Raw genomic sequence first — 14,267 nt, forward strand, 5'->3', positions numbered from 1 at the left:
TGGTGCTGAGCTAGTGATCCAGCAGTGATGCTGCCATTCGCATCTCAGGTGGCATTACTTCTGCTGATGAGGCTTCAGTTTGTGACGCCCATTTCACAACATCAACAAAAAATGACACAAAAAGCAAGAGCCATGGGTTCTGGAGAACCTGGTTGCGGGTTTATACTGAGAAGCTGCCTCTCCTCCTCCTCTCTCTCCCTCCCTCTCCTTGGGTCTCTTTTTCCCTGTCTGCTTGCCTTCCTTTCTCTCCTTTTACTGCTCCTATTCACTGTTCCAGATTCTCCCCGTAGTCCCAGACAGGCTCCAAAGCCTTGTATGAAAACACAGGGAGAGGGCAAATGATCAGTGAATAAAGCACTGAGGACTTACCTCTTAGAGCCTGTTATACTGTCAGCTCAAAGTTAAAGCGCAATAAATCTGGCAGTCTCACGTTGGTCCCCCGTGTGCTGCAGTCCACCTCATAAAACTACTACATAATTAAGTACAGTGCAGCACAATTGGCAGTCTCTGCTCAGCGAAGGCACAGCAGCGAGCGTATAAACCTGCTGCCAGTCCCCAAAGGTGGATGCTCGAGGTGATGGGGAGGCGGGGGAAGGCGCTGCCTGCCAGCGCAGCCCCCCTGCCTTCCTGTGAGGAGGGGGCAGCTCGGCCTTCCCACCGCTGGTACGGCCCATGAGTGTGAGTATTTAAGCAGGGGAGAGAGGAGAGTGGGCAGCGAAGGTGATGCTGATGGGGGAGCAAGAGCAGCCGTGCAAAGGTGGCCCCAAGGGAGTCAAGGCAGCACCTGCTGCAGAGGCTGGGGCACCCTGTGGGAGCAGGATGAGGGAGAAATGGGCAACCCGGAGGAAAAGAAGGCAGACTGGCAACAGGTCTCCATCCTGCATCTTCTTTTGCTTCCTCGGTTGCCTTTCCTGACATCAGGCTGTGAATATTATAAATGTCAAATTCTGCTAAGCAAGCAGTTTTCCTGCTCCGGAGGGATGCTGCCCAGATGTAGATGTACAGATGGGATGTACTGCCCAGACCGCCTGATGCCCCCCTCATGCTCTGCGCCTTGGGTATCTAAAGTCTGTGCTGCTCTTGTGGAGCCTTGTGGAAAGGCAGGGAGCTGCAAAATCTCTCCATTTATGGGCTTAGCACCCAGCTTTTCTCTTTAACAGCAGGACGCTCATGACTGTGCAGGGCAGAGGTGTGTATTGCTTATGGTAGTGAGCTAAACCTCCTTTTAAGAAACGAAAAAGGAAAAAAAAAATAAAAAGATGGGGAAAAAGGAAAGAGAAGTGTTTAATCACCAGTTAGGCAGCTAGCTCCAGCAGCAGGACTGGCCCTATCCTGCTGGTGCCCTCTAGTGCCTTGCTCCCCAGCTGCAGGAATGATTTTCGAGCTGTAACTGCACATTTTGGGTCAGCAGAGGCTTGGGAGGAAATCCCCCAGTACAAATAATCCTCAGTTTTCATTTGTGTTCGTGGTACTGCTGTTTTTTCTCTCTGGCATTTTGCGGCCTGCTGCATGCAGATGTGCACTTAGCCCAGGTCTGTGCACATGTGGTGTTTCTGCTGTTTTGGGGAAGGACTGGTTTTATTTTATGCACTTGCACTGTGTGTGACTGGCTGGTCCTGTTATACCCCATGCCACAGCTGAACTGTATTTTCCAGGCTATAAGATGAGCTGCCGGTTCTCTCTGCCTCCCTACAAAAAGAAGGTTTAAGATTAGCTTGTGTGCTCTGTGGAAAGCTGCTTGTCACAGTGCCGGCTGGCATGGTGGCAGGGGGAATGTGCTGGCTGTGGGTGTGCCATTAATGTACCCTTTTGGAGAGAAGGTTCCCTACATACAGACCTCAACTTTGTGTGCAGCTGAAAGCAAGGAGGTTTCTTGTCCTCCTGCAATCAGGCTGCAATACCTTTAGAAAGTCCTGGAATATCTCTGAGAGCCTTAAATTCCACATGGACAAAATTCCCAGATGAAAAATAAAAAAAGGGGATGTGTTTGGGTAAATCCAAGAATATACCTAAATAGTAATGCCTGGAAGCTCTACATTTTTTTCCTTTATTATTATTATTAGTAGTAGTAGTAGTATTAGTAGTAGTAGTAGCAGCAGTAGTAGTAGTAGTAGTAGTTCTCTCCTTTTTGAAAGTCCTCATTTCTTATGGAAGGTCTCATTATCCCAGTGGAGATAGTGTGCCCCAGCCAGCTGCAGGCAGAAGAGAGCATGCATGGATGCTGTTTCTCAGAGAAATCTGCTAGGAGAGGTAAGACAAACGTGAAAAAAGATGGTACTAAGGTTACATATTTTGGGGATGAGAAAGGAAGGCTCAAAACCCTTTGAAGAGAATTTTCCATGATTATTTATGGCACAAAATTTTGTCTAAAGAATCTTGTCCATGAAATTGTCACATGAGATGGGATTTGTTCTTGCACCTCTTAGTTGTGATGTTGCTTTTAGCCTGATTCATTTGTAGATATGTCCAAACTCTCTACGAAACTAATTTCAACATAACTAGCCCTGTTTTTGTTTTTTTTGTTTGTTTGTTTGTTTGTTTGTTTTCATGAAATAAAAGTATGGATAGACCTGAAACACTTCAGAGAGCTTGATCTGTAAATTCTCAGACCTGTGATGTGAAATGAATGATTTCAGATCTGCATGCAGACTTCATGGGTGGACTTTATTTCAGTGTAGATGGGACTGACTTACACCCCAAATATAAAAAGCCTTAATGCTGAGAGGTGCAAGATCTGCACAGAGAGCCAGACCCCAAATGTATGCCAGAATAACAGACAGAAGGTAGGCCTTTAGCCTTTTGGTTCTTTCAAGCAGTTTTATTCCTCCAATTTTTAAAGAAGAAGCAGAAGTTAATGAACTGTTTTTTCCAGAAAGCAAACTTTTTGGTCAAAGTCACTTTGGGTATTTGGGGAAAAGTATTTTGAATGATCCAGTGGTGGACTTCAGCTGTAAAGCTCTCTGAAGTCATCTTCTGCCAGTTTGTCTCCCAGAAGACAAGTTGCCCAGGTGGTGCTTTGGACAGGCTGCCACTCTTTATTTGTAACACCCATCTCTGCTATTATTACTGTTATGAGTTGTTACTGGTGGTTCTTGTCTCTTCTTGCAAGCTTTTTTTGTGAGCTGGAGCACAGCTTCTAGTTCTGCTTTGAGTTAGCAGTGGGAGCAAAGGGGCTGGATGGTGTTGGACGCCAGCAGCCTGTGCTCCTTCAGGGTACCACTGACACCACCACCACGGGTGTAAAGTGACAACACTTTTCAAGACTGTGGGGCTCGTTTTGCCCAGCAGGAGGTGCCAGAATGGAAGTACTTTACAGCCAGAGTCCTGGATTTGGTCTGCTGAAAGCAAGTGCAGGTGGGGAAGTAAGAGTTTTTCCAGATTGCCCTGGGACAGCATGAAGCCTGATTACGGCTAGCAAGATCACATCACAGTATCAGGGTAGAAGTCTTCCTCTGCCAAATTACGATAGACTTATGGAGTTCTTGGGTGAGATACTCAGACTTGGGTTGCTGAAGCAAAGTTACGTGCTATCTGAAGCCACAGCACTGTTGCAATTTGGAGATGGAGCTAAGGCTCCTTCTGGTGGCTTCAGGCCCCTTGGGTAGCAAAGAGTAACTTTAGTTCGTGTCAAAGAAAACAAAAGACTCTTTGTCCTGCAGAGGTGGCAGCTTTGGGGTTTTCTGCACTGCCCCTCTGCCGTGTAGCAGAGGGCCTTGCTGTGGGAAAGGGCTTATAGCAGAGGGTGCCCCAGGAAATCAGGGGCCAGGTGCCCCTTGGCCCCAGGAAACCCTCGCTGCTGGTGTGGGCTGAGCAATAGGCTGTTCTGCTTTGTGTCAGAAGACTGCCCTGGCAGCCACAATAAAAGTATACACACGTATGTCTGTACTGAGCAATCCAGCCCTTGGTGTCCATCAGGATTTAGGCTTCATCTATGTTATGGATTAAGGTAAAAAATTCAGGCTAAACCGTAACATATATTAACTGTATATGTGGGCACTTTATTCTGGGGAAAAAGTTCCTTGTTCCGGGTAGCGCAATCTTCTTTCAGAGTGAATTCCTGAGCTGTTACTCCTGAATAAAACCCTGTGGAGAAGTGCCCTGGGGATAATCAGTTCCAGCTCTTCTGTCCCTCATGGGACTGAGAGTCTGTTGTGGATGGATGGAGCTGACTCCAGCAGCTCGTAGTTGCCTGGATTAATCACATGTTGGGTCAACGTATGAGAGTACTGCCTGTAATGGGTCTAAAATGTTACTGGGGGTAGAGCTGAGCTTTTCTGTGATCCAGACCTACTGAAGTTTGACTCTACACAACAACTCAGTTACCCATTCACTTCTCCTGCAGCCATTTTATTCCTACTTTTTATAATTCTAGGCTCTTCCAGAAAATGCCTCTGAAATGGTGGTAGTGCCCCACCAAGACAAACAAGAGCCCACTCATCGGAGTGAGATACAGGAAAGAGAGACGAATATTCTTTTAAAAGCAGGTTTAAAGCCACTCTCCCCCAGCTCCCATTCCCATTCCTCTTGGACAGATGTCCATCTGGCTACCCAATGCATCACAGCCTCTCTTGGCCACAGCAGGAGGTACCCAGGGCAGGCTGGGCAGCGCTCGTTGGTGGGGAACCTGCTGTCTACATGCCAGCGGTGGAGCCCGACACCTCTGCAGCCATAAAAGCTGGGAATTTTAACCCACAGCCAAGGATTACAGACCCCAGCAGCCAGGCATCGGCAGGACGCCACCTTAATGTTGCCATGCTGGGCACTGGGGTTTTAATGCCTAACTGTGAATTTCCTACCTTGTCTTTCTACATGCACTCACACACTTTTTCTTTTTTTCGGGGCTCTCTTGCTACATTAGCTTTCTTGCAACGCGTTTTTCGTTGCGTGAATACTGCCGCCCTGTCAGCTCGGCACCGAAATGCCATAAATCTGGTGGTCTCGTGCCTGTCCCCTGTGTACTGCAGTCCACCTCATAAAACTGCTACTTAATTAAGTACGGCGTGGTACAATTGGCAGTCTCTGCTCGGCAGCCAAGGCTGAGGTCTGAGCACACACATGTATGCCTGTCGGGCTTGTGCCGAGAGGTGTGGCAAGGGACCTGCCGCTGTTGGAGTGGGGAGGCATTTCTAAGTAGAGGTGGCTGAGAAAACTCTTTAAAAGTGTAGAAAATGTCTTATAAATTGTTAAAAGCCTACCCCTCTAATCACAGGCCAGGGTTTCTAGGCCAGCTGGGGAGAGGACACCTTTCTTTGAATAAAAGACTTAATATACTCAGAAAAGTTTAAGAACTAATTACGATGGATTTGGGAAATGAAAATGAAAGAATGTTAATAAATTGTTAGTATGCAATGAAAGCAATACCTTAAGGTTACCCAGAGGCCTTGCTTCCATCTATCTCACTCAGGATAAGTAAGAGATCATTAAAATTTTCTATTTTAATTTACCATAGAGCCAATATCTGAAGGAACTTTATAGGCTTTAGTGCACTGTTCCTCCTGCTGATCTTATTCTTTCTTTTTTGTTTGTAAGGATGCAAACTGAGTGGTGGAGAAGTTATGTAGCAAGTCACAGGTACAACTTCATTCTCTTGACTCCTAATGACTCTCTAAACTAGAAAAATGCTTTTATTGATGGCCCATGAATTATAAGCACTTTAATTAGAGCATTGACCCTCACCTCCTTTCAACACATTTTACCTTCCATCTCAGCAGTGTGGCCATCGCTGTGATGCCAGGGCTCTCTCTTGTGTTGGCTTATAACAAATCTTTGCAGTCTCTTTTGCAGGCAGAGCCACACTTGCTGCCTCCGTGCTCTCCCCATGAGTCAGCCTGGATCCATCCACACACACCACTCAGGACAGGCAGGCAGCACCCATGCAAGCCCAGCGCAGATTGGATTGGAGCTGGCAAAACCTGGCTGGCTAGAAGCACTGCTGGAGAGGGTATAGGTCTTTGTGAGTGGCCCTGATGACTGGGTTTGTGAGCTGGCAAGTGTTGGCATTGACTTCATATGGGTATTTAGAAATCCTGCATTTGGAGACCAGATTTGGATCTGCTCCTTTTGCCTGAGCACAACCATTATTGCAGTTAAAACATTGCTACTATTAAAATAATAAGCTCCGAATAGTTGTAATATTGACTTGTTCTTTCCTTGTTAGTGACGTATGATGACTGAATAACTGATGAAACGTGATGCTCACCACGAGCTTTATTTTTCAGACCCCAAAGTCCCACATCTCCTTAGTCATGAGTGCTGTATTACCAGGGCATGTTCTGTGCCCATCCTTGTAGGCTCAGAGCTGTGGTGGGTTGCGAAAATCAAGAGCAAACAGCGAGGAAAGACAAGTGTTGTCAGTCTGGAGAATGAGTTGGTTGAACCACCAGGCCCCGGATCTATGGCAGCGGAAGCAACACTGGAATTTTTGTCTTGCTGTGAGTTCAGCTTCTTTTCCAGACCCTTTTCCGTTCACATGAAAGCCCTTCAGACTCAATGGGGATTTTGCTGTAACAATAACAACAGAGTTATTCCCAAAGTTGCTGGCATGGGAATTTTATTTAGTAACAGCTTTATTCTTTGTGAGGTCTCCAAGGAAGGCAATTGTTTTCTTCTGTCTGATGTTGGAGGTGGAGATCTAGGGACAGGTGGTGGATTTCCTTCGCCTTTTGGTCTTGGTGGTTGAGGGAAAGATCAAGGCCATTATTTTCCTTTCGCTCTAGTGTCAGTGCAAATGCATCCAGAGCTTACTGAGCAAACAAAAAGTATTAGTTTTCAGTGCTTGTTCAAATGGATGCTATTCAAAACAATCCACACCAGCAAAAGCAAAGAATACCCAGTATGGATATTCTGTAAAACCAAAGGAAAAAGACCCTCTAACTCACAGAACGTGGTTTTGCACATTGTCTGAAAGCTATTATAATTTTCCTGTTAGTAAATCTACAGTTGGAAGAGAAACTGAAGGCCATTGAGGTATTTGCCATCAAGCTAGAGTGCACAGCAGCTCAAGGCAGTTGCTCAGAGCCGTTCACATTCCCCATGTGCTGCACTGCACTGGTGCAAAGCCAGCTAGAGCACCTTTCCTTCAGTTGTCGGAGGAGTGGGGAGGAACAAGGAACAAGTAGCACGTCTGCCAGCACTGAAGAGGTAAACCAACACCGGAACTCAGCCTTTCTGTAAAATAACTCTTGCTAATATCATCATGTGTTACAGAGATTGAAAATCAGATTAAGGTAATTGAGAGTAGTCAGGCAACATAGCAGTGTGTGCAAAGAGTTTAGTAAAAAAAGTTTTAAGGAAAATATGGCTGTTAGGGTTTGGTTTGCCTTTCCATTAGAAAGGGAAAACGAAACTAAAAGGTGGTTTTATGCCATACTCTCCTGTGGGTGTAAGTATACAGGAAACGACCCAGCTGATTAGGCCAGATGGCAAGGATGAAAACCGGTGTGCAGACACCGCAGAGCAAATACTGGAATTATGACAATGGCGATGCTGTATTTTGCCACGTAACACGCATCCTTCTCAGCTGGACCCCAGGCACCTTGTGCCAGTTACCGTGACGCTGACGAGATGCCAGCACCCCATGCAAGCCAAAAGCTATGGGGCAGGCATGGGTGCGATGGTTCCTGGGATGGGCAGTCACTCAGGCCTGATCATGCAGGGGGAGGCGCAGAGCCCAGGAGATGGCTGGTGGTACTCTGCCAGCCAGTTCTGGGCTTGGGGATGGTCACACAAGGAAAATGCCTGTGCTACCTCCTGCGGGCGGTGGCTGAGGGTTTGGCTGGGTTTCAGTGGCGAGGCACTGACATTCGCTGGAAAATATGCTTCTAAATGTGAGACGTTCTCCTGAACTTTCTCCTGGCTTAAGATTTCTGCTGCTTCCAGAAACACCGTTTCTGCCTCAAAAATGCCTAGCAAATGCTTCATGAATAGCTCAGATGACAGAATTATCACCGTTTTCTTTCCCTTCAGTATTGGGCCATATCATGTGAGGAACTCTGCCAGCATAGAGGTAGGCAGCATCCTTCCCTTGCAATTTGGTTACAAAAATTGGTATCTAATTATGTGGGCCCGGCGTGCCCCGTCAGTCTCCAATTTGGCCAAGCTCCCGATGGATGCTTGCCCTAGGTTGGCTGCTCCCACGCGCCCGCCGGTGTGGGTGGATAAATGACTCAGATAAAATTTGACTGACTGGTAGAAACCTGGTCTGGGGGTAATTCAAGACAGGGACTTGGGGGAGTCTGTTGTGTTATCAAACCTGGGCAGATGTGGCAAACAGCTTTGTGAGAGTGCTCTTTCACCAGCTTGCTAATATCCTGGCCAGAATTCAGTACTCACTGATCTCATAGTTTGTTACCTGAGATCAGTCTTTATTTTGGAAAAAGACTGTGAAAAAGAAGGTATCTCTTTCTAGCGCTGTATAGGAAAAAAATAATTTAACCTCAGGAGCTAGATCCTCTGCTGGCAGATGTCAGCATGAGTCCATCGTCCTAAATTATTATTATTATGACCTGGTATGTCTGAGATATGAAACAAGATTTTGTTGTTGTTGTTAAATGGAAAATATTGAAGTCAGTGGCAGAAGTCTTGTTGAAAAAAAAAAAAAGCACAACAAAAAAACCCAAAACACATGTTCCAATTTACAGGTCAGTTGATATCCTCCCCTGAGGCTGCCTTAATTTCTGGTTTGGGCATGTCAATAAATCAATGCCACAAGCCATCAGTGAGGCAGTATCCAGCAAAGCAGCTGCCATATGAACACCATGCTCAGAATCCAAATATGTATATAGCCAAAAATCTCTCAATACGTTTTCTTGCTTCATTAGTTTCTGCTTTGCATAAAAATAGCTGTCATTTCTCCAATGAATAATCATGTCTGCCTTGAGAAAGATATGTCTACGTGATAAGTTTGTTAAATAATGAGAGGAAATAAGTTCCTGTGTGGAACCTTTAATGCAATTCTGTTATGGTATTTTTTTCTTGTTAATAGATGTCCTTTAAGCACTATTTTTTGTGCTTGTTATACGTAGATGAAGAAGCAGTTGATAAAACAACATCATCATTAAAAAAAAAAAAAGGTGATGACTTTATGCTTACACATCCCAGGATAATATCACAGCTATGATTAATAGAGGGTTGTAACACAAATAAGACTCTATGGAGACTTTCTGCCTCATGCTGTGTGCATTTTTCACTGCTGTGCAGTGGCTATAAAATGCTCTCTTATGGGATCCTTAAGGTTTGATTTTCCTCTGCTTTGTGTTATGAGATGACTGCACTTGAGCAGGTGAATTCAAGTCATTACTGTGTCTGGACTCCTGTTGTCCATTGAATCTAAAACATTGCAAGTGACTGCACGATCTGCAAGGCCAGGAGAGTTGAGACTTGGTTACGCTGGCAGGAAGGGAACTGGGAAAGGGAGTTCCCCCAGTGCACCCCAAAGTACACCCTGAAACATTGCTCCAAGAAAGTAAAGACATCAGGAAGACAGGAAGATGGGTGACAGAAAAGCATCAGAATCTCTTCAGCCTTCAAAGACCAGCACAATACCTTCTCAGATCTCTGAAAACATCTGTAACTTTTGAAATCTGAAGTGGTCAGGATCAAAAAAGGTATTATGGGTACTGGCTGCCTGAAACCTACCATGCTGGACACTTCCTGCAGAGGTTAAACTAAACAAGTAGTTCCCGGAGCAGAGGAACTAACACCACCCGGTTTCCTACCAACCTGTCTCACAAGATCTCTTCCTCCTCTGGATTCTCTGTCTCAGACAGAAAAAGCACGTGGTAAGGCTTGTATCTTAGGGAAGACATAAAGAACAACAAGTGATTTCTCTTCCTGGTCACTGAGGTGCAAAAAATAAATCTTTATGTGTTGGAGACTGCGACCCTCTCTGTCAAATCTGGCTGAGACGAGTAATGAGAGTTACCAGTGGGGAACAGAAACAGACAAACGCAGCATGACTGTATAGACCATGTTTCCTTAGGAAACTGGTCTCAAAACAAAGCACACAAATCTGGTATATTTATAGTGAAAGAGGTGGGGGGCTTTCCTTTCCAGAGGAAATGGACTGCTTTCCTGGGCCTGATCCTCACATTACTGGAAACTGCTTCAGTTCACACTGGCTGCAGATCCTGTCCTGCTCTTCCCGATCCAGGAACCTGTATAAGTTCTGGAAGAAGTTAGCAGTGCCTGTAGCACTACCAGAAGATATCTCAAGCGCTCCACAGGAACATTTATTTCTGTATTAATACAATGCCTAAGATATGTATAGGATATTTATGATGTATACAAGAGTCAGTCAACTGAGATGAAAATCAGGGAAAGAGAAAGGATCATACTGAAAACAAGCTGCCTCATCTCCAGCTCCATCCCATACTACAACTTAGCAGACAGACTACACTGCCAAGTACAAATGTATACCTTTTTGGTGGCATGATGGTAGCTACCTGCAAGAGTGTTGTGTTCTCCTTGGTAGGAGGGAAATGTAGGAAGTGGAGGGCAAGACTGAGGCAAATTCAACCCAAAGTCCCTCTGAGAAAGCAGAGACCAGGCAGGTTGTTTCTCCTCTCAGATGTGAATTTTCCTCTCAAGGGGGAAAGAAGAATTGGGCGAGCTAAAATAGGCAGTATTGTTGAGTAAGCTAAAACACTTGGAAATCTAGAATTTTTCTGCTCTCCCACAAACTTTCCAATCTCTGCGTACCGCAGATGCAGCCCAACCTCTCAGGAAGCCAAGACATGTAGATACTGGGATACTGAACACCAAAGACACCAATTAAATCTAGTCCCTGACAATGCAACATTGTTTCCAATTTTAAATTTGTTGCAGTTCCTTTGTATTTTGGGTTCTTGTTTTTAGAATTGGCTGTGGACAGGTTTTCTGCTTTGTACTCAAAATACCCAAACTGGGCTTAAGTTACCAGTTAAACATTATGAAGTGTCTTTTAAAGACCTGTAAAATACAGAGTTACTTGTTATATAGCTAGGCTTTTGTTATTTGGCCTTTCATCCAGAAGTTTTTGAAAAGCCAAGAACAAAATGTCTTTCCTCATTGATACCCTGATCTTGTGTCTACTGATCACAAATGCAGATTAGAGTAAAACTCTCTGCTCTAGCTGGTACTGGGTGTTTCTTGACAGCCCCCTATAACCAAATACCTAATAGCCTTTTTTTTTTTTTTTCTTCTTTTTTTTTCCAGAAGGTGATTCCAAGAGTAAAACAAAGCATAGTTTTCAGAGATATTTCTGATTTGTCAGCCTGATTCCTCTATTACTCCTCCATGAATTCTCACAGCCATGCCTTTCTGGCCCTTGTGTGGGGCTGAACGTGAGATAATCTTACCTGATCATTTCAGTTAATTCTAAAATGACCCTGAAGCAAGCTTAACCATAAACCAAAAAAATTTCTCACAGTTTGCTCTTGTATCTTTGCACTGACTCAAATAGCATGTGCAGGCCTGTCTCCATGTTTTACGGTAGCCAATACTATCCAATGACAGTTTTATGCCCAGAACCAATATACCTCCTTAACAATAATTTATGAAATTTCACCATGAGTCTTGTCCAGTATTTGCTGACTTGAGCCATCAACAGTACAAATGTATTGTGGTGTTCAGTGAATGTCTAAGGTGTTAACCCATCATGGGCTCACTATGAATAGCAGCAGACTACAGCAGAGGAGCTCTTTGAGGTTGTGAGCAAAAGTTAATATAAGGTGTATCTTCCTCTTCCTTTGGTACTCATTGTTCTTCCTGACACGGACTTTTTGTTGCTTTTCATTAGGATCCATTTAAGAATTAGCAGTCTGATTGCCTTTCTTCATATAATGTCACGTACATTATGGCTCAGTGGTGAGGCATGCTGTCTTTCAACAGCAGAAGTGCTAACACATTTTGGGAATGGTGTCATGGAGCTAATTGGACAACTTGCTTTCAGTTGTACTGGATTTTTTAAAGTCAGGTCTGAACACATCTCTGTACAACTCTATAATCAGGATTAAAAGCCAAGGCCTGATCCTTCTCTGGCTTCTACTGGACTAAGTGAAGACAGCATTTGGAGTCAGTGTAGCTGTATGAGTGCAAGTGAATTGTAAGACTCAGTACTTTGAGATTTGTATCAAAGGTGTTTTTAATAGCCTGCAGTTTTCTTGGCATGAACAGCTTTCATGACTCAAGACATACATGGTGGGCTGAATTTATGCTGTGTGCAGGTTTCATTCAGGTGGGATTTAATGTGAAACTTGTAAATGTTCACATGCGTATGCACTGGCCTTTGCTGTGTAACTGCCACCAGAGCCACAGACAGGAATTTCTCTGTATCAAGGTGCTATCTAAGAGTATTAGTGTTGGCAAGGCCAAATACAGAAGCCTTGTACAGTCACTTGTGCAACACATGACTGAAAACATGCCCTCCACAGCACATCCAGCCTCTCCCATTAAATCCATGCCTGAGTGAGGATGTGATGTATTGCAGTGACCATTAGTGCAGACGTGTGTGTATCTGTACTCAGACTGGGAGTGGGAATAACAACATGTAGACGATAACGATGGAGTTTCATTCACAGACAATGGATTTGGAGTCCTTCAATAAAACAGAGCACTGTGGATAAAAAGGGTATTTAGGAAGCTTCTGTGTATATGGTATTTGTGCTTTTGTTGCTGACTTACTTCCAATAAGATAAATAACAAGGAAATTACAGCATTTTTATAACCAGTACGGTGAAATAGTATTTAAAGAACCTTTTATTTCAACATCAAAGCATACATAAAAGAATAATCCATTCCCAATGGAATAACAAGACAAGACAGGACACTTGCTGTCTTTTAAAGCAAGAGTTTTTTCTTGCCAAGAACCTGAAGAAAGTAGATCTGCTTAAAATGACAAACTGATGCTTTTTGGCCTGTTAGCAAACTAATGCCCTCAATATGAAGAAGAGTCAAATTCTTATTTCTAAAAAGACAGGAGAACGATGAGTGAGGTAAATCACATGGGAGAGAACTAGAAATGCTCACTATCATAAGTATATTGTAATTATATATATATATATATATATATTTGGAATGCTTAAAGGAATACCAGCATTCAGTCAAAGAGGAAACCATAGCAATTTAAGAGCCTGGAATAATTTTCCTCATTAAATCAGCTCCAAATCCCACTGCAATCAGTGCAGAGGGATCCTTCTATTCCTTTCTCCTTCCTGTCCACCACCTTCATTGCATTAAAGTGGTGGCTTTGGGAGGTCTGTACAAGTGTCTTGCAGGCAGCCTGTTGGTGCCAGCACATTGTGCAGGGTCTCTTTCCACCCACCTCATGTCTGAAGTGGCTTTGGAGGAGTCTTGGATGTAGGGGACAGAGGTAGGTCTGTTCTGGGGGGCTACCTGTAAATTGGAGAGTGTGGACATGGACTGGAGGAGTGAGACTTCCATGCTGTGTGCCTTGCAGCCAGGCTGCTGTCTCAAAGGGCCTTTTCTGCAGCAGCCGGCACGTGCAGAGTGTCAGCCCCTGTGCTCCTGCGTGCGCGTGTGGGCTTCCATCACAGCCCCGGCACTTTGAACAGCCACTTTGTAGACAAGCAGGGAAGAGGTAAATTGAGTGCTTGGGAGGGGGAAGGAGGGTGGGGAGGAAGGAAAAGAAATGTGAGAAAGCTTTAGATGTAGTCCAAGCGTCCATCTGGTGGGTCCTTCTGATGTTCCCTTGCCGAAGCCCTCCCACTGAGCACGTCTCAGAAGGATCCCTCTTTTCTTTCTCTCCTGCCAAAAACTGAGTCAGAGGAGGGTTTTGTTAGAAAAGGGGTCATGAAAGCTTTGTTCAGCCTGCCCCCGTAGGGTGTGCGTTTGTTTAGGAGGATATTGAGGCTATCCGAGAGCTGGTGGTTTGTATTCACACAAAGCTGAGCAGCCTCAGCCTGACTGGGAAACCAGCGCCTCTGACACTCATCCAGAAGGTGCCATGCCAGAAAAAGCCCAAACCCTAGGCAGACTGCTGCATCGGGGGAGTTTTTGTTGCTGATTAGTGTCCCCAGTCACATTTCAGGTTGCTCTTTTATTCTGACTTGCCCAGGGAGAGGGAGTGGGGGGACTGTCTGCTGCGGGCACAGCAGTCAGGCCCCCGACCTACTGCTGCTCCAGGGGAAGAAAAGGCCTCGCTGTGTGCCCACACATTTCTCAACAGAGCTGGCTGGGGTGGGGAATTCAGGTTTCACCCATGCACCTCTTCCTCCGTCTTCCTTGGGACTACCTGGAGCCTGTGTTTGCAGCTGTGCATGTAGGTCATG

Source organism: Cygnus olor, chromosome 2 (assembly GCF_009769625.2).
Source record: "Cygnus olor isolate bCygOlo1 chromosome 2, bCygOlo1.pri.v2, whole genome shotgun sequence".
NCBI lineage: Eukaryota > Metazoa > Chordata > Aves > Anseriformes > Anatidae > Cygnus > Cygnus olor.